Source organism: Pseudophryne corroboree, chromosome 6, assembly GCF_028390025.1.
Source record: "Pseudophryne corroboree isolate aPseCor3 chromosome 6, aPseCor3.hap2, whole genome shotgun sequence".
Classification (NCBI taxonomy): domain Eukaryota; kingdom Metazoa; phylum Chordata; class Amphibia; order Anura; family Myobatrachidae; genus Pseudophryne; species Pseudophryne corroboree.
The window spans coordinates 405,356,209-405,377,635 of NC_086449.1; the positions used below are offsets into that span (position 1 = coordinate 405,356,209).

At 49.0% G+C, this 21,427-nt stretch overlaps 1 protein-coding gene across 1 annotated transcript in view; it reads left to right on the top strand.

The window, feature by feature from the left end:
• The window catches only part of MCM10 (minichromosome maintenance 10 replication initiation factor), a 206,705-nt gene that overhangs the window by 18,633 nt on the left and 166,645 nt on the right, over positions 1–21,427 (top strand). The window lies entirely within an intron of this gene.

Sequence of the window (21,427 nt, forward strand, 5' to 3'; positions counted from 1 at the left end):
TGGTGGCTGCAGAGTGCTCATCTTCTCGAGGGCCGCAGATTCGGCATTCAGGACTGGGTCCTGGTGACCACGGATGCAAGCCTCCGAGGTTGGGGGGCAGTCACTCAGGGAAGAAACTTCCAAGGACAATGGTCGAGTCAGGAGACTTCCCTACACATAAATATTCTGTAACTAAGGGCCATTTACAATGCCCTAAGTCAAGCAAAACCCCTGCTTCAACACCAGCCGGTGCTGATTCAGTCAGACAACATCACGGCGGTCGCCCATGTAAACAGACAGGGCGGCACAAGAAGCAGGATGGCAATGGCAGAAGCCACAAGGATTCTCCGATGGGCGGAGAATCACGTGATAGCACTGTCAGCAGTGTTCATTCCGGGAGTGGACAACTGGGAAGCAGACTTCCTCAGTAGGCACGACCTCCACCCGGGAGAGTGGGGACTTCATCCAGAAGTCTTCCAGCTGCTTGTAAATCGTTGGGAAATGCCACAGGTGGACATGATGGCGTCCCGCCTCAACAAAAAGCTAAAAAGATATTGCGCCAGGTCAAGGGACCCTAAGGCGATAGCTGTTGACGCTCTAGTGACACCGTGGGTGTACCAGTCGGTTTATATGTTCCCTCCTCTTCCTCTCATACCAAAGGTACTGAGGATAATAAGAAAGAGAGGAGTAAGAACTATACTCATCGTTCCGGATTGGCCAAGAAGAACTTGGTACCCGGAACTACAAGAAATGATCTCAGAGGACCCTTGGCCTCTGCCGCTCCGACAGGACCTGCTACAGCAGGGGCCCTGTCTGTTCCAAGACTTACCGCTGCTGCGTTTGACGGCATGGCGGTTGAACGCCGGATCCTGATGGAAAAGGGCATTCCGGTGGAAGTCATTCCTACGCTGATAAAAGCTAGGAAAGATGTGACAGCAAAACATTATCACCGCATATGGCGAAAATATGTTGCTTGGTGTGAGGCTATGAAGGCCCCAACAGAGGAATTTCAGCTGGGTCGATTTCTGCACTTCCTACAGTCAGGAGTGACTATGGGCCTAAAATTGGGATCCATAAAAGTCCAGATTTCGGCCCTGTCTATTTTCTTTCAAAAAGTACTGGCTTCACTGCCTGAAGTTCAGACGTTTGTTAAGGGAGTGCTGCATATTCAGCCCCCTTTTGTGCCTCCAGTGGCACCTTGGGATCTCAACGTAGTGTTGGATTTCCTAAAATCACATTGGTTTGAGCCACTTCAGACCGTGGAGTTAAAGTATCTCACGTGGAAGTGGTCATGCTTTTGGCCTTGGCTTCGGCTAGGCGTGTGTCAGAATTGGCGGCTTTGTCATGTAAAAGCCCTTATCTGATCTTCCATATGGACAGGGCAGAATTGAGGACTCGTCCCCAATTTCTCCCTAAGGTGTTATCAGCGTTTCATTTGAACCAACCTATTGTGGTGCCTGTGGCTACTCGGGACTTGGAGGATTCCAAGTTGCTGGACGTAGTCCGGGCCCTGAAAATCTATGTTTCCAGGACGGCTAGAGTCAGAAAAACTGACTCGCTGTTTATCCTGCATGCACCCAACAAGCTGGGTGCTCCTGCTTCTAAGCAGACTATTGCTCGCTGGATCTGTAGCACGATTCAACTTGCACATTCTGCGGCTGGACTGCCGCATCCTAAATCAGTAAAAGCCCATTCCACGAGGAAGGTGGGCTCTTCTTGGGCGGCTGCCCGAGGGGTCTCGGCTTTACAACTTTGCCGAGCTGCTACCTGGTCGGGATCAAACACGTTTGCAAAATTCTACAAGTTTGATACCCTGGCTGAGGAGGACCTTGAGTTTGCTCATTCGGTGCTGCAGAGTCATCCGCACTCTCCCGCCCGTTTGGGAGCTTTGGTATAATCTAGTGTTCACTCTAAGCTTCTTTCGCAGGGCGCTGCGCCCTGCCCCTTTTCTGAGTGACAGAAAGCGCCCTGCCCGTTTGTGCCCGCCCTGCCGCCCTGTTACTCACCAAAGGACTGCCTTCTCCCCGCGCCAGCGCTGTCACTTCTCCCCGCGCCAGTGTGCGGTCATTCTCCCCCCGCCGCACTGTTACTCCTCCCCCCGCCGCGCTGATAGCTCTCAGTTGAAGGTGGAGACGGGGTCAGCGTGCAGCGTGGAGGAGCAGCCAATCAGAGCCTGCGGTGTCTCCCGCCCGCCAGTCCTCCGGCATGGTTTGAAATTCCCCCTCACCACGGCGCTGCACGGCCATTCCCCCTCACCACGGCGACCTGGGCTCCGCCGTCAGCATCAAGAGACTGGACCCGCTGCAACGGTGAGTGCTGCTCTGCATCTGCCCGTCCTCCCCTCCCTCCCCAGTGCTCTCTACCTGGTGCAATGTGTATAACGTGCTCTCTACCTGGTGCAATGTTTCTCAGTGCTCTCTACCTGATGCAGTGTTTCTCAGTGCTCTCTACCTGGTGCAATGTTTCTCAGTGCTCTTTACCTGGTGCAATGTGTCTCAGTGCTCTCTACCTGGTGCAGTGTTTCTCAGTGCTCTCTACCTGGTGCAGTGTTTCTCAGTGCTCTCTACCTGGTGCAGTGTTTCTCAGTGCTCTCTACCTGGTGCAGTGTTTCTCAGTGCTCTCTACCTGGTGCACTGTTTCTCAGTGCTCTCTACCTGCTCTCTACCTGGTGCAATGTGTATAACGTGCTCTCTACCTGGTGCAATGTTTCTCAGTGCTCTCTACCTGGTGCAATGTGTATAACTTGCTCTCTACCTGGTGCAATGTTTCTCAGTGCTCTCTACCTGGTGCAATGTTTCTCAGTGCTCTCTACCTGGTGCAATGTTTCTCAGTGCTCTCTACCTGGTGCAATGTGTATAACGTACTCTCTACCTGGTGCAATGTTTCTCAGTGCTCTCTACCTGGTGCAATGTTTCTCAGTGCTCTCTACCTGGTGCAATGTTTCTCAGTGCTCTCTACCTGGTGCAATGTGTCTCAGTGCTCTCTACCTGGTGCAATGTGTATAACGTACTCTCTACCTGGTGCAATGTTTCTCAGTGCTCTCTACCTGGTGCAATGTGTCTCAGTGCTCTCTGCCTGGTGCAATGTGTATAACGTGCTCTCTACCTGGTGCAATGTTTCTCAGTGCTCTCTACCTGGTGCAATGCGTCTCAGTGCTCTCTACCTGGTGCAATGTGTATAACGTGCTCTCTACCTGGTGCAATGTTTCTCGGTGCTCTCTACCTGGTGCAATGTTTCTCGGTGCTCTCTACCTGGTGCAGTGTTTCTCGGTGCTCTCTACCTGGTGCAGTGTGTCTCGGTGCTCTCTACCTGGTGCAGTGTGTCTCGGTGCTCTCTACCTGGTGCAGTGTGTCTCAGTGCTCTCTACCTGGTGCAGTGTGTCTCAGTGCTCTCTACCTGGTGCAGTGTGTCTCAGTGCTCTCTACCTGGTGCAGTGTGTCTCAGTGCTCTCTACCTGGTGCAGTGTGTCTCAGTGCTCTCTACCTGGTGCAGTGTGTCTCAGTGCTCTCTACCTGGTGCAGTGTGTCTCAGTGCTCTCTACCTGGTGCAGTGTGTCTCAGTGCTCTCTACCTGGTGCAGTGTGTCTCAGTGCTCTCTACCTGGTGCAGTGTGTCTCAGTGCTCTCTACCTGGTGCAGTGTGTCTCAGTGCTCTCTACCTGGTGCAGTGTGTCTCAGTGCTCTCTACCTGGCGCAGTGTGTATAACGTGCTCTGCCTGGCGCAATGTGTATAACGTGCTCTACCTGTCGCAGTGTGTATAGGAGGTTCTACCTGGTGCAGTGTGTATTAGCTGCACTACTGTGTGGTGTAATGTGAATTGCCACTATTATGTGGCCATGCCCCTTCCCCACGAAAAACAACGCCCCTAAATTTTTGCACTGCCCATTCTTTACCATGTGGGAATGGGAGGACCAAGCATTATAGTATGTACCTAATTTTGCCCTTCTAACTGAAAAATGTGCCCTCCCGAACGAAAAATGTGCCCTCCCGAATGAAAAATGTGCCCTACCCATGATCAGCACCCTGACCTAAAAAAATCCTAGAGTGAACACTATAATCCCCATGGTCCTTACGGAGTACCCAGCATCCACTAGGACGTCAGAGAAAATAAGAATTTACTCACCGATAATTCTATTTCTCGTAGTCCGTAGTGGATGCTGGGAGCCCGTCCCAAGTGCGGACTTCGGCAATACTTGTATATAGTTATTGCTTAACTATAGGGTTATTGTTCTGAGCCATCTGTTGAATGAGGCTCAGCTATTGTTCATACTGTTAACTGGGTATAGTTATCACAAGTTGTACGGTGTGATTTGGTGTGGCTGGTATGAGTCTTACCCTGGATTCTAAATCCTTTCCTAGTAATGTCAGCTCTTCCGGGCACAGTTTCCCTAACTGAGGTCTGGAGGAAAAGCATAGAGGGAGGAGCCAGTGCACACAAGATGTAGTACCTAATCTTTCTTTAAAGAGTGCCCAGTCTCCTGCGGAGCCCGTCTATTCCCCATGGTCCTTACGGAGTACCCAGCATCCACTACGGACTACGAGAAATAGAATTACCGGTGAGTAAATTCTTATTTTTTTAAACTTTCTCTTTAATTCCCAAATCCCTTCCCAGCTTGCAAAGAAGCGTGGGTCTGGGATTGTGGGTGCTGCTGAGTGCAGCTATGGCTTGTCGGCGCTCAGTCAAGGAGCCCTGCCATAGACCTAAATTAGCGTTTGCTGAATTCAGCCTACAGCTGCAGGAGCTGGATGACGCTTGAACAAGAAGCCCCGTCAGAGCCTCCGCTTTCTACCTGAGGTAAGAGCGGGCGGTCAGCTCACGCTGCCGCCGCTCTGTTGCACCAGTGGGTTAATAGGGCGGTCAGCGCATGCTGCTGCTTCACCATGTGTGGGGGAGTTAATGTACAAAAACTCCCAGCCGCCATTAGCATGCTGCCGCTGGGTGCCCGCGCTGGCTGCCCGCGCTGGCTGCCTGTCACTGCTACAGCTCTAAGCCATCGCCGCTGGGTGCCCCCGCTGGCCTCAGTCACCCTTGTTGCTGGTCGCGGGCAGCTTCTACCGCTGGCTGCGCGTACGCCACAATAGGAGCACTGGGATCTCAGAGAGAGTGCGCTGCTTCTGCACATTGTGGTTAGAGGGAGACAGACCCGGAGGCTCCCTGCAGGGCTGCACCGGGGCTTCACAGACACTGTTTCTTGTTAATACAGACAGCTCACAGCCGCGGTTAGCATGCTGGCCGTCTCTGCTACCTGGCCGCCCGTACAGGGGGGAACGCTGGCCCACAATAGATGTGACGCATCGGGATCTCAGACAGATCGCGCTGCTTCTACACACTGCTTGGAGGGGCAGACAGACCCGGAGGCTCCCTGTAGGGCTGCACCGCGCCTTACAGACACTCAGTGTGTCTTGTTAATACTGGTAGTAAGGGAGATGTATTCAAGTCCCTAGTCACAAGTTGTCCGCTGACCGTTCCCCTTGCATAAGAGGGAGATGGGCCATGAATATATAAGGTTCTAAAGCCACGAAAGCAGAAATTTGTGGTTGCTTTATGTGGATATATATATTTCTCTTGCGTCCTAGAGGATGCTGGGGACTCCGTAAGGACCATGGGGGTATAGACGGGCTCCGCAGGAGACATGGGCACTATAAAGAACTTTAGAATGGGTGAGCACTGGCTCCTCCCTCTATGCCCCTCCTCCAGACCTCAGTTAGATCTTGTGCCTAGAGAAGATTGGGTGCACTACAGGGGAGCTCTCCTGAGTTTCTCTGAAAAAATAATTTTGTTAGGTTTTTTATTTTCAGGGAGCACTGCTGGCAACAGGCTCCTTGCATCGTGGGACTGAGGAGAGCGAAGCAGACCTACTTAAGTGATAGGCTCTGCTTCTTAGGCTACTGGACACCATTAGCTCCAGAGGGAGTCGGAACACAGGTCTCCCCCCGCCGTTCGTCCCAGAGCCGCGCCGCCGTCCTCCTCACAGAGCCGGAAGATTTAAGCCGGGTGAGTATAAGAAGAAAAGAAGACTTCAAGGCGGCAGAAGACTTCAGATCTCATTGCTCCCACACACTACACACTCTAGCGGGCACTGATGGGTGCAGGGCGCAGGGGGGGCGCTCTGGGCAGCAATAATAACCTCTATATGTGGCATTATAATAGACACTGCGGAGGCAGTAATTCTTTAAATCCCCCGCCAGTTTTGAGATACTTTGAGCGGGACCGAAGCCCGCCGCTGGAGGGGGCGGAGCTTGGTCCCTCAGCACTAACCAGCGCCATTTTCTCCACAGAGATCTGCAGAGAAGCTGGCTCCTAGGTCTCTCCCCTGCTGAACACGGTGACACAGGGCTGAAATGAGGAGGGAGGGGCACTTGTAAGGCGCAGTGAGTGTATTAACACTGATTAATATAAAAGCTCTATTATCTGGGAGTTTATTTTCCAGTGTCAGTTGGCGCTGGGTGTGTGCTGGCATACTCTCTCTCTGTCTCTCCAAAGGGGCCTTATTGGGGAACTGTCTCCTTATAACTATATCCCTGTGTGTGTGGGTGTCGGTACGAGTGTGTCGGCATGTCTGATACTGAAGGCTCAGCTAAGGAGGAGGTGGAGCAGATGATTGGGGTGTCTGTCGGCAACGCCGACTCATGATTGGATGGACATGTGGAATGTTTTAAATGCAAATGTGACCTTATTACATAAGAGATTGGACAAAGCAGAGTCCAGGGTAAAAGCAGGGAGTCAATCCACGGCTTCGGCTGGGTCACCGGGCCCTTCTGGGTCTCAAAAACGTCCCCTATCCCAAATAGCAGACACTGATACCGACACGGATTCTGACTCCAGTGTCGACTACGATGAGGCGAGGTTACACCCCAGGGTGGCCAAAAGTATTCATTATATGATTGTTGCAATAAAAGATGTTTTGCATATCACAGATGACCCCTCGGTCCCTGACACGAGGGTGCGCATGTATAAGGAAAAGAAACCTGAGGTAACCTTTCCCCCATCCCATGAGCTTAACGAGTTATTTGAAAAAGCTTGGGAAACTCCAGATAAAAAACTGCAGATTCCCAAGAGGATTCTTATGGCGTATCCTTTCCCTGCACAGGACAGGGTACGTTGGGAATCCTCACCCAGGGTGGACAAGGCTTTAACACGCCTGTCCAAGAAAGTGGCGCTACCGTCTCTGGACACGGCAGCCCTCAAGGATCCTGCTGATCGCAGACAGGAAACTACTTTAAAGTCTATTTATGCGCATACAGGTGCTTTGCTCAGACCGGCAATAGCATCGGCATGGGTGTGTAGTGCAGTTGCAGCTTGGACAGATACCTTGTCAGCTGACCTTGATACCCTAGATAGGGATACCATTTTATTGACCTTAGGCCACATTAAAGACGCAGTCTTATATATGAGGGACGCTCAAAGAGACGTTGGACTGCTGGGTTCTAGAGCCAACGCCATGGCGATTTCTGCTAGGCGAGCCCTGTGGACCCGCCAATGGACGGGTGATGCCGACTCAAAGAAGCATATGGAGGTTTTGCCATACAAAGGTGAAGTTTTATTTGGGGAAGGTCTCGCGGACCTGGTTGCCATAGCTACCGCGGGTAAATCTATATTTTTGCCTTTTGTTCCCCCGCAGCAAAAGAAAACTACACAATATCAGATGCAGTCCTTTCGGTCGCAAAAGTCCAGAAGAGGTCGGGGCTCATCTTTCCTCGCCAGAGGTAAGGGTAGAGGAAAGAGAGCACCTGCTCCGGCTAGTTCCCAGGAGCAGAAGTCCTCCCCGGCTTCTACTAAATCCACCGCATGACGTTGGGGCTCCACTGAGGGAGTCCGCACCGGTGGGGGCACGTCTTCGACTCTTCAGCCAGGTCTGGGTTCTGTCAGATGTGGATCCTTGGGCGATGGATATTGTATCCCAAGGCTACAAACTGGAATTCGAAGAGGTGCCCCCTCGCCGATTTTTCAAGTCGGCCTTGCCAGCTTCTTCCCCAGAGAGGGAAGTAGTGTTCGCTGCAATTCAAAAGCTGTATCAACAGCAAGTGATTGTCAAAGTTCCCCTAGTCCAACAGGGGAAAGGGTACTATTCGACCCTGTTCGTGGTCCCGAAGCCGGATGGTTCGGTCAGACCCATTTTAAATCTAAAATCCCTAAACCTGTACTTGAGAAAGTTCAAATTCAAGATGGAATCGCTCCGGGCTGTGATCTCCAGTCTGGAAGGGGGGATTTTATGGTGTCACTCGACATAAAGGATGCATACCTTTATGTCCCCATATATCCTCCTCATCAGGCGTACCTGAGATTCGCTGTATGGGACTGTCATCACCAGTTTGACGTTGCGTTTGGGCTTTCCTCGGCCAGAGGATTTTCACCAAGGTGATGGCCGAGATGATGGTGCTCCTGCGCAGGCAGGGAGTCACAATTATCCCATATTTGGACGATCTCCTGATAAAAGCAAGATCGAGAGATCAATTGCAGAAGAGCGTGTCGCTCTCCCTGAGAGTGCTACAAAAACACGGTTGGATTCTCAATCTACCAAAGTCACAATTGATTCCAACGACTCGACTATCATTCCTAGGCATGATTCTGGACACGGAACAGAAGACGGTTTTTCTCGCGATGGAAAAAGCCCAGGACCTCCAGAACACAGTCAGAGACTTGTTAAAAACAAAAAGAGTGTCTGTTCATCAATGCACTCGAGTTCTGGGGAAAATGGTGGCAGCCTACGAGGCCATCTCCTTCGGCAGGTTTCATGCAAGGACGTTTCAGTGGGACCTCCTGGACAAGTGGTCAGGGTCCCATCTACTAATACATCAGAAGATAAGCCTGTCCCCCCGGGCCAGGGTGTCTCTCCTGTGGTGGCTGCAAAGTGCTTACCTTCTAGAGGGTCGCAGGTTCGGCATTCAAGACTGGGTTCTGGTGACCACGAACGCGAGCCTCCGAGGATGGGTAGCAGTCACACAAGGAAGAAGTTTTCAGGGACTGTGGTCAAGCCAGGAGGCTTGTCTACACATCAACGTGCTGGAATTGAGGGCCATATACAACGGCCTACGAGAAGCGGACAATCTTCTTCGCGACCTACCGGTTCTGATTCAATCAGACAACGTCACAGCTGTGGCTCATGTAAACCGCCAAGGCGGGTCAAGGAGCAGAGTGGCAATGGCGGAAGCCACCAGGATTCTTCGCTGGGCGGAAAATCACGTAAGCGCTCTGTCAGCGGTCTTCATTCCGGGAGTGGACAACTGGGAAGCAGACTTCCTCAGCAGACACGCTCTCCATCCAGGAGAGTGGGGACTTCATCAAGACGTTTTTAGAAATAACAAGTCTTTGGGGAATTCCTCACATAGACATGATGGCGTCACGCCTCAACAAGAAGCTTTGGAGGTATTGTGCCAGGTCACGGGACCCTCAGGCAGTAGCGGTGGACGCCCTGGTGACACCTTGGGTGTTTCAGTTGGTCTATGTGTTACCCCCCCTCTTCCTCTCATCTCAAAAGTATTGAGAATCATAAGACAAAAAAGAGTGAAAACAATCCTCATTGTTCCAGATTGGGCTCGAAGGGCCTGGTATTCAGATCTTCAGGAGATGCTCACAGAAGATCCATGGCCTCTTCCTCTCAGGGAGGACCTGTTACAACAGGGGCCCTGCATGTTCCAAGACTTACCTCGGTTACGTTTGACGGCATGGCGGTTGAACACCGAATCCTAGCTAGGAAAGGTATTCCGGAGGAAGTCATCCCTACTCTGATAAAGGCTAGGAAGGAGGTGACGGCAAAACATTATCACCGTATCTGGAGGAAATATGTTTCTTGGTGTGAAGTCAAGAATGCTCCTACGGAAGATTTCCATCTGGGCCGTTTTCTCCACTTTCTACAAACAGGAGTGGATATGGGCCTAAAATTAGGCTCCATTAAGTTACAGATTTCGGCCCTGTCTATTTCTTTCAGAAGGAATTGGCTTCTCTCCCAGAAGTCCAGACTTTTGTAAAGGGAGTGCTGCACATAAAGCCTCCTTTTGTGCCCCCAGTGGCACCTTGGGACCTTAACGTGGTGTTACGGTCCTGAAGTCTCACTGGTTTGAACCTCTTCAAACGGTTGAATTGAAATTTCTCACTTGGAAGGTGGTCATGTTGTTGGCCTTGGCATCTGCAAGGCGGGTGTCCGAATTGGCGGCCTTGTCTCACAAGAGCCCCTATTTGACTTTCCATGTGGATAGAGCAGAGTTGAGGACTCGTCCTCAATTTTTGCCTAAAGTGGTTTCTTCATTTCATATGAACCAACCTATTGTGGTGCCTGTGGCTACGGGTGACTTGGAGGATTCCAATTCCCTGGATGTAGTCAGGGCCTTGAGAATCTATGTAGCCAGGATGGCTCGGGTTAGGAAAACAGAAGCACTGTTTGTCCTGTATGCAGCCAACAAAGCAGACTTCGAAGCAGACTATTGCTCGCTGGATCTGTAACACGATTCAGCAGGCTCATTCTACGGCAGCATTGCCGTTAACAAATTCGGTAAAGGCCCATTCCACTAGGAAGGTGGCCACTTCTTGGGCGGCTGCCCGAGGCGTCTCGGCTTTACAGCTTTGCCGAGCAGCTACCTGGTCAGGTTCAAACACTTTTGCAAAGTTCTATAAGTTTGATACCCTGGCTAATGAGGACCTTGCGTTTGCTCAGTCGGGGCTACAGAGTCGTCCGCACTCTCCCGCCTGGTCTGGAGCTTTGGTATAAACCCCATGGTCCTTACGGAGTCCCCAGCATCCTCTAGGACGTAAGAGAAAATAAGATTTTAAACCTACCGGTAAATCTTTCTCCTAGTCCGTAGAAGATGCTGGGCGCCCGTCCCAGTGCGGACATAATCTGCAAGGCTTGTATATAGTTGTTGCTTACATAAGGGTTATGTTACAGTTGAGATCAGTCTTTAGCTGATACTGTTTTGTTCATACTGTTAACTGGTGGTGTATGTTCCAGGTTATACGGTATGGATGATGTGGGCTGGTATGAATCTTGCCCTTAGATTAACAAAATCCTTTCCTCGTATTGTCCATCTCCTCTGGGCACAGTTTCTCTAACTTAGGTCTGGAGGAGGGGCATAGAGGGAGGAGCCAGTGCACACCCATTCTAAAGTTCTTTATAGTGCCCATGTCTCCTGCGGAGCCCGTCTATACCCCATGGTCCTTACGGAGTCCCCAGCATCCTCTACGGACTAGGAGAAAAAGATTTACCGGTAGGTTTAAAATCTTATTTTTATAGCAAATGTTTTTATGGGGAAAAATAAAGTACATGGCTGGATGCCATTTTCTGAACTATAATATGCGCCTTCAATCTATGGAAATAGTTTAAAGCAAGTTTCCTCTTCTGGGGTGAGTTCAGTCCCTTAACATTATGCTGTGAACTACAATTATAAGAGGTTCTGTAAAGAGGACATGTCTGACAATAAGAGAACAAAACACAAAAAATAAAATACAAACTGACATAAAAGAAAAGAGAATATAACTGAACTGACCCCATAAGGGGCCAAAACAGACACCATACCATGGTCACCTGAAGATAAAACATGGGGGGTAGTGACCAGTCCCCCGTTGCCTGTAATTGAATATCCATTGGTGAACCTCTACCCCCTCCGAAGTAGAGACAGGAACCGTCGCCCACTCCGGAATGTCTTCCCCTCCCTCTGAAAAGAAAAAGGGCGTGAAATTCTTATCAAAGCAATAAACATCATCCAGATGCATGGAGGAACCCCAAATCGGATTACAAAAGCAGAGAAATAAGTTATAACATTATATACGAAACATAACATATAAAACCTGAGATCACGGAGAATGAAGGAACATCACAGAGAAAGAAAACCGTAGTCCCTCTCGGCTCCAGTCTACAATTTGACTGGTAAATCTCTGTACCATTAGTGGATATTTCACAGCAAAAGAACCAAAAGGGACCACTGGGCACTTATCAGCTCGGTCCAGCTGTAGACCAGTCCTGCTGAAGTCCACGAGCTGGGGAGCCACGAACGGAAGTCTGCCAGATTCCATTTCTCCGGCAACTTCATGCCATCAGGCAGGTTAGCGATAACAATTGTGGAGCTGTCCCTTGATATCAACAGTTTAGTGTGAAATCCCCACCGGTAGGGGATATTAGCCTTCCTAAGAGCACTGGTTACAGGCTGAAATGAGCGTCGCTTCAGTAGTATGCTTCTGGAGAAATCCCCAAACGGTTGGAGGCAGCCTAGAGCCCCTGCTGTGTCTGAGGACGGTCTAGCTGCTTTCAATATCGCCTCCTTTACATTAAAAAAACGTGGACTCTCATCAGAACATCGCGAGGCACATCCTAAGGTGCAGTCCTGGCCTTAGGCAGGCGGTGTATGTGATCTATCAGGAGATCACTCGTTGCCAATGACTGGGTCAATTTCCGGACTAAATTGATAGTAAAATCGTGTAAACTGCTATTGGAAATAGTTTCTGGTACACCTCTCAGTTTCAAGTTATTTCTTCTGGACCTATCCTGATCTTATCCAGCAAAAGAGAAACCTCCATCTCTAATTGGTCATGCAAATTAATTAGAGCATTGTGAGATCCGACTGCTTCCTCCATTTTGGTCACAAGATGGTCTGTTCGGCCGCCCAGTTCGACTTTATTCTGTTGGCACGTTTGGAGGGTGGCTCTAAGCTCATCAGCCACTTCATCCCTAAAGGTCAACAGTAGTGCTTTCATAGTTCCAACTGTCAATCCATCGTTGTCATCCATAGCACTAGTTTTAACAGAAACTTGTGCTGGAGAAGAAGCGCTGCTACCGGAGGCCGAAGCAGGAGAGTGACCTCTGGAGGGTGGTGTTTCCGCTTCTTTAGGTTTAGAAGATTTAAGTGACTGTTTACTGAATGCGACCTGAGACAGTTTTAGGCACATTTAGCTTTTTTGGGAGGTATAATGCAGTTATAATGTGAAGTGTGAGAAGCGTCACTGAAAGGAACAAGTATTAACGGGACAGCTCCACTAGAGGTACAGTTGTTCTATCATTTCACAGATCAAAAAAGCGACGGGGTTAAGAGTATCATTCGCTCAAGAGGGGGTACCCATCAGCGAAAAGCAAGTCCATCTCAAGCATGGGGCAGTGAGCGGTATGCAGCAGTGAGTGATATGTAAAGTTCAGCAAATAATGTATCACTGTTTATGTGATACATCTGTAGTATCGCTGGACAGACAGCAGATGGTGCTCCAAGCTCAGAAATATTGCAGGGTATAGGAGAAGTTAACTATAATCCTAAATCAGCACTGCAACAAATTATCTTCAGAGCAAAAAACAGGTGAGCACGGTCACCTCAGAACAGCAGGCACACATTAACATATCTGGAACTGGTAATCAAGTACTACCAGGGAGACAGCTGCAACTAAAGAGTGTTAGAAGCAGCCCCAAAGGTGACTGCAATCCCACTTATGTGACTTCTGTCCTCCCCACCATTAGCTGGAGCAATTCCAGCTATCTTAGTGTCACTGACAATAATTATAGCTGTGGAGCCCCTATCAGCCAGAGACAGGATCTTGTTATGCTGCTTCGGACTCAGGTCTCCCAAAATGGATGTGACACTTGGTGCCCGTAGACGCTGGTGTCCGCCCGCAGAGCAACAGGGACCCGCAGGTCGCTCTTACCTGCAAGTCCCTGCATGCTGGTTGCTGCTGTGGAGGGGTATATGCCTCCCGCCCGGGCTCCAGCAAGCGGTAGTCAGCAGGGGAGGCTTCCGGTCTCGGGCTCCCAGCAGCGGGAGCCACCCAGAGAGACTAGACCACCAGCCACGCACACCGCCGCCCCATGCAGGAGTTGTTGTCCAAGGGGCAGGGGAAAGGATGTCTTCAAATCCTGCCCGCTGGCGCTATTGGGTGCTGCCCTGGGTCCAACAGGTAGGCGAGGTCCCGGCTTCTCCAGGGTCAGTAGGCCGCAAACCACACAGATGCAGGAGGCATCTGCCGGCTCCGTGGACAACACTACCCAACTTAGGCACCACCAGGTACCGATGAGACCCCTAAATGTCCTAGAGATAGCGGGATAAGGAAATATAGATACCCAAGGCAGGAGCTCTAGCTCGGCATGTCTGCCTGGGTCTGTTTCCAGCCACGCCCCCTTGGACGCCATTTTCTAAACTTTCTGCTGCTTCTTACAGGAAAATCCTACAACCCTCTGCCACTGGAGGGGGCAAGGGTGCTTAGTATGAATTTCAGTGAAGCACATATTTCACAGAAATTAGTGTGTACCAGAGGTGCATTTCTATGTTATACACTTCAGTTAAATTTTACTGAGTCGTGCGGACTTGTGTTTCATCGTATCACGGTCTGTGTGCATGATGAAAGCTAATACTATATCAAAGAAGCATATTGTCTGCAATGTTTGTGGTAATGTGTTACATGATGATTCTTCCACTTGCACAGTGTGTCTTGTTACTTCGAGTCCAAATGCGGACCTCTGCCCTAATTCCCCTTGGACGATGATGGCAGGTGTGATGACTGAGCTAAAGTCAGAGTTGGCCGGTGCATGAAAAGATCATGAGGCGGTTAGGTCTGATTCTAGGTTAATACTGTCTGAACTGCCAAAGTGGGCTCAGGATATGTCAAGAACTTTGCAGAGTTAACAAAAGTCCAGGTATAGTTCAATTCCTAAAAGGAGTCCTCTCATAATTTACCGGCTTCAGCTGTGTTGCATTCTGACAATTCAATGCTGGACCAGGAAGAACAAGAGGTAAGTGGATTGGGCCAGGAGTCACATAGTGATGTCACTGATAGCCTGGGCATTGATAATCTCATCAGGGAAGTACGCCAGGTACTAAATTCTACTGAGACTTAGGAGCCTCTTTCATAGCAGAGGGCTGTGTGTTTTCCCTATTCAGATTGTCTTAATAAGCAGTTAACGGAAGCATGAAAAAATCCAGATAAACAGTTTTCTATACCTAGGCAGTTTTTGTCTAACCACCCTTTCCCAGAGTGTATTACAACTAAATGGGAAAATCCACCACCAGTGGATTCCTCAGTTTCAAAACTTTCCATGAAGTTAACTATTCCAGTCCTAGCTGCAACAACGCTTAAAGACCCTTCGGAGCGCAAGCTGGAGGCCATGCTGAAGTCCATGTATACAGCAACATGGGCTAAATGCGTCCGAAGAGCGCTATGGTTGCGTTCTTGGCAGGCCAAGGCTGAGTTAAAACGCGGAATAGAGGCGTTGCCTTATTCTGGCGATTATGTTATTTGGTCCTAAATTGGACAAGTGTGTTTATCAGGCTACTGGTGGAAAATCTGTTTTCCTACCGTTGCCTGCACAAGTTCCTAAAAGGAAATACACTGGACCAGCATTCATATCTTTTAGACCTCGGTCTTTTCAAGGCCGTGCTTGAGGAACAACTGTACAGAGTAGATGTGGTAGAGGACGTGTTTTTCAACAAACCACTAAACGTTGTAAAGACACAAAGCCAGCTGACAAACCAGTGGCATGACGGGCTTCTAGCCCTTCTCGGATCTTCAGTTGTGGGGAGCACGCCTTCAAACGTTTCACTTGCCGTGATTTCAGACATCCACATATGGGTGGATCCGCAATTTAGTAGTCAAAGGTTACAAAATAGTTGATTTGTCTTCCGCCTATGTAGTTTTTCAAGACAGGGCTGCCTGTGTCAGCAGACAAGAAGGCAGTTCTGCAGACCGCTATTCAGTCTCTCTTGTAAATTTAGCAGTTTTAGTTCATGGATTTTATTCCAGTCTTTTTGTAGTTCCAAAGCTGAACGGCTCGGTCAGACCGATATAGAACCTAAAGGGGCTCAATCAGTATATCACTTACTACAGATTCAAGATGGAATCGCTATGGGCAGTCATTGCAGGACTACACCACAGGAATTCATGGTTTCACTAGATCTCAAGGATGCGTACTTACACATTCCAATTTGGCCACCGCATCAGGCGTACTTAAGGTTTGCTGTGCAGCAAAACCATTATCAATTCCAGGCACTACCGTTTGGCCTCTCATCAGCGTCTCGTGTATTCATGGAACTGATGTGTGTGATGATAGCTCATCTCGGGTCTCTGGGAGTGATAATACTTCCGTATTTGGACAACCTTCTCATCAAGGCTTCATCTCCACAAACACTCCTTCAAAGTGCCTTACTAACATACAGTGTACTAGTTCAGCATGGTTGGATGGTCAACTTCTAAAAAAATCAACTAATTCAATTTCTAGGAATTCTGGATACGGTGGACAGACCGATTTACCTGCCACAGGGGAAAGTACAAAGTATTTGCCATCTAGTACAGTTAGTTTTCAACCCTGGACAGTGTCTGTGTACTTGTGCATTCAACTGTTAGAAAAGATGGTGGCGTCTTTCGAAGCACTCCATTTCGGAAGATTTCACTCACGTACTTTTCAACTGGATCTTCTCGCACAGTCAGGCTCTCATCTACAAATTCGTCCGATGGCGCAGTTGTCTCTAAGGGCCAGAGTACCACTACTCTGGTGGCTCCACATACAAAATCTCACCGCAGGAAAAAGGTTCAGAGTCTGGAATTGGATAATTCTGACGGAAGAAAGTCTCAGAGGTTGGGGAGCTGTGGTCCTACATTGTCAGCTTCAGGGTCTATGGTCAGACCGAGAACGATTACTGCCAATATTTGTCCTGGAACTCGGGGCAATTTTCAACCCTCTGCGACAGGCAGTTCACATTTTCCAGTCTCAGACTGCTTACTATTTCAGTCAGACAACGCGACGGCAGTGGTATACATCAACAAACAAGGGGGGACTCGAAGTCCCATGGCCATGTGAGAAGTTGCTTGAATTTTACATTAAGCCGAGCATCACCAAGTGATATTGCCGACAGTCTTCATTCCAGGAGCGGACAACTGGAAAGCAGATTATCTAAATTATCAGGATTTTTATCCAGGAGAATGGGCTTTACAGCTAGAAGTGTTCCAGATGTTAGTCCAGCAGTGGGGTTACCCACACGTGGATCTAATGGCACCGCTCCAAAATCGTCAGACAGCCAAGTATGTGTCCAGAACAAGAGATCCAAAGGCAGTGGATGCTCTCACAATAGCGTGGCCGTACAGCCTCGCGTATCTATTTGCACAGTTTCTGCTGTTTCATCTGGTGCTAAAGTGGATGAAACGAGAGTCCACGACAGTCATACTAGTGGCGCCTCATTTGGCCTCGGAGAGCTTGGTACTCAGATCTCCGCGGTCTACTTGCTGACGATCCGTGGCCGCTTCTGCTAAGTCCAGACCTTCTACAACATGGTCCGTTTCTTCACCCCGATTTTTAGCACGGCAGAGTTCGACGGGGTGGCTGTTGAAACTGCTCTTTTCAAACGAGAGGGCATTCCAGAGTCTGTTATACCAACCATGTTACGTGCTAGAAAGCTAGCTACAGCAGCTCATTATCACAGGCTTTGGCAGGCATATATTGGTTGCTGTGAAGCTCGGAGGTTTCCAACATCTTTTTTCAAGTTATCCTGTACTTTGCTACTTTTACAGATGGGGTTAGATGGAGACTGTTTAGTGACACTAAAGGTGCAGGTATCTGCTTTATCAATTTTCTTTCAGCGCCGTTTGGCTCTTTTGCAAACAGTCCATACATTTTTGCAAGGTGTCCTTAGAGTTCAACCTCTGTTTATACCACCTACATGGGATTTGAATTTAGTTTCAGACTTTTTGCAGTCCTCAACTTTTAAACCCTTACAATAGGTGGATGTTAAGTTTCTAATTTGGAAAACAGTTTTTTCTATTAGCTGTAGCTTCGGCAAGGCGTGTTTCAGAATTAGGTGCGTTGTCATGCAAGCCACCCTATCTGGTGTTTCATAACAGAGAGCAACTTCGGACGAATCCTGATTTTCTACCTATGGTAGTATCCTCTTTTCATATAAATCAACCAATCGTACTTCCAGTTTCACAGAAGGTTCAGGAACTCCAGCTTCTTTGAGTGTAGTTCGTGCGGTTCGCATTTATGTAGCCCGAACATCAACAGTACGTAAAACAAATGCATTGTTTGTTGTCTATGGTGCAGTCAAGGTAGGTTGGCCAGCTTCCAAACAGACCTTGGCTAAATGGGTTAAGTTGACCATTCGTCAAACTTGCTTTCATGCTAGTCTACAACCGCCTGCATCTACTTCAGCATTCCACGCGTTCTGTGGGAACGTCATGGGCAGCAAGTCGTGGAGCTTCCACAACGCAACTTTGCCATACAGCTACATAGTCATTGGTGCACACGTTTGTGCTTTTACAAATTTGATAATTCTGCAGGATGTAGCTTTGGCCGTCAAAGTGTTACAGGTGCCAACCAGCTCTCCCGCCCAAGGGGGAGACTTTTTGGTATGTCCCAAGAGTACTCCAGTGACCCCTAGTGGATGAAAAAGAAGAGGATTTTGGTACTTACGAGGTAAATCCTTTTCTTTGAATCCAAAGGGGTCACTGGACGCCCGCTCAGAGCAGTTTCACCTGTCTTGTGGTAAGTTCAATATATCTTATGGTAACTCTTTATCACCGGCTTCTCTAAATGTTATGGTGATTGTAATCTGTCCTGTCAAACTTTCTAGTTGTCCGTTATGGCTGCCTCACCTTTTGCATGCTCCTGATCATCTCCATAAAACAGCTTAAATTCACCACAACTGACATATGAATCATCATAAATATCCAAGGACTTGCCTTTAACTTGTACTACTCTACACGGACATCTCATCAAAACTAACGGATTGCATTTCTGCGCTGAGACACACTGGATTGAATACTCTGCATCCCTCCACTGAGGAGTCCTTCAGTTTGGCAGCTACTGTACTCTGCATTGGACATCCCAGATAAGGTACTGTGGACTACAACCTATCTTTGGCTCTATCCAGCCCCTCATTTAGACATCATCCACCTCTGTTCTCTGAGCAACAAATAACTGACTTCTTGCATTAATCAACTAATATCAGTATATTCAGTCTCTGAATTGCTGAAGGCTCACTGTTAATTTCAAATTGCAGGATCCATTCCACAGGACACATGTTATCACTACCCCCACAAGAAATCTACTTCAAAGGCCTCACACGAGACTTTTCACACCTACACAATAGGAATTGGATTCTAACACCTTTCCACAAGTCTACTCTGTCCTGGAATAATTGACTAAATCAGCAACAGAAAAAGCAAAGTTATTTTATTTCTCTGACGTCCTAGTGGATGCTGGGAACTCCGTAAGGACCATGGGGAATAGCAGGCTCCGAAGGAGGCTGGGCACTCTAGAAAGATTTATGACTACCTGGTGTGCACTGGCTCCTCCCACTATGACCCTCCTCCAAGCCTCAGTTAGATCTTGTGCCCGGCCGAGGTTGGATGCACACTAGGGGCTCTCCTGAGCCTCTAGAAAGAAAGTATAGAATTAGGTTTTTTATTTTCAGTGAGACCTGCTGGCAACAGGCTCACTGCAGCGAGGGACTAAGGGGAGAAGAAGCGAACTCGCCTGCTTGCAGCCGGATTGGGCTTCTTAGGCTACTGGACACCATTAGCTCCAGAGGGATCGACCGCAGGCCCAGTCCTTGGTGTTCGGTCCCGGAGCCGCGCCGCCGTCCCCCTTACAGAGCCAGAAGTAAGAAGAGGTCCGGAAAATCGGCGGCAGAAGACATCAGTCTTCACCAAGGTAGCGCACAGCACTGCAGCTGTGCGCCATTGCTCCTCATGCACACTTCACACTCCGGTCACTGAGGGTGCAGGGCGCTTGGGGGGGGCGCCCTGAGCAGTAATAAAAACACCTTGGCTGGCAAAAATACCACAATATATAGCCCCAGAGGCTATATATGTGGTAAATACCCCTGCCAGAATCAATGAAAAAAGCGGGAGAATAGGCCGCGGAAAAGGGGCGGAGCTATCTCCCTCAGACACACTGGCGCCATTTTCTCTTCACAGTGCAACTGGAAGAAAGCTCCCCAGGCTCTCCCCTGTAGTTTTCAGGCTCAAAGGGTTAAAAAGAGAGGGGGGGCACTAAATTTAGGCGCAATATTGTATATACAAGCAGCTATGGGGGAAAATTCACTCAGTTATAGTGTTAATCCCCACATTATATAGCGCTCTGGTGTGTGCTGGCATACTCTCTCTCTGTCTCCCCAAAGGGCTTTGTGGGTCCTGTCCTCAGTCAGAGCATTCCCTGTGTGTGTGCGGTGTGTCGGTACAGCTGTGTCGACATGTTTGAGGAGGAGGCTTATATAGTGACGGAGCAGATGCCGATAAATGTGATGTCGCCCCCTGTGGGGCCGACACCAGAGTGGATGGTTAGGTAAAAGGTATTCACCGACCGTGTCAACTCCTAACATAAAAGGGTGGATGACGTAACAGCTGTGGGACAGCCGGCTTCTCAGCCCGTGCCTGCCCAGGCGTCTCAAAGGCCATCAGGGGCTCAAAAACGCCCGCTCATTCAGATGGCAGACACAGATGTTGACACGGAGTCTGACTCCAGTGTCGACAAGGTTGAGACATATACACAATCCACTAGGAACATCCGTGACTTGATCCCGGCAATAAAAAATGTGTTATACATTTCTGACATTAACCTCTAAAAATGGGTTTTTATGTTTGGGGAGAAAAAGCAGGCAGTGTTTTGTTCCCCCATCAGATGAATGAATGAAGTGTGTGAAAAGCGTGGGTTCCCCCTGATAAGAAACTGGTAATTTCTAAAAAGTTACTGATGGCGTACCTTTTCCCGCCAGAGGATAAGTTACGCTGGGAGATATCCCCTAGGGTGGATAAGGCGCTCACACGGTTGTCAAAATAGGTTTGGCACTGCCGTTTTAGGAACGGCCACTTTGAAGGTACCTGTTGATAAAAAGCAGGAGGCTATCCTGAAGTCTGTATTTACACACTCAGGTACTAGACTGAAACCTGCAGAGCGTGCTGCTGCAGCGTGGTCGGTGACCCTGTCAAACATAGTAGTTTGCTAACATGAGAACATATTAAAGACGTCGTCTTATATATGAGGGATGCACAGAGGGATATTTTGCCGGCTGGCATCCAAAATGAATGTAATGTCCATTCTGTCAGGAGGGTATTAGAGACCTGTCACTGGACAGGTGATGCTGCCCTTAAAAGGCGCATAGAGATTCTGCCTTATAAGGGTGAGGAATTATTTGGGGATGGTCTCTGGGACCTCGTATCCGCAGCAACAGCTGGGAAGAAATATTTTTACCTCAATTTTCCTCACAGACTAAGAAAGCACTGTATTATCAGGTACAGTCCTTTCGGCTTCAGAAAAGCAAGCGGGTCAAAGGCGCTTCCTTTCTGTACAGAGACAAGGGAAGAGGGAAAAAGCTGCACCAGTCAGCCTGTTCCCAGAATCATAATTCTTCTCTCGCTTCCTCTGAGTCCACAGCATGACGCGGGGGCTCCACAGGTGTAGCCAGGTACGGTGGGGGGCCGTCTCAAAAATTTCAGCGATCAGTGGGCTCGCTCACAGGTGGATCCCTGTTTCATTCAAGTAGTATTTCAGGGG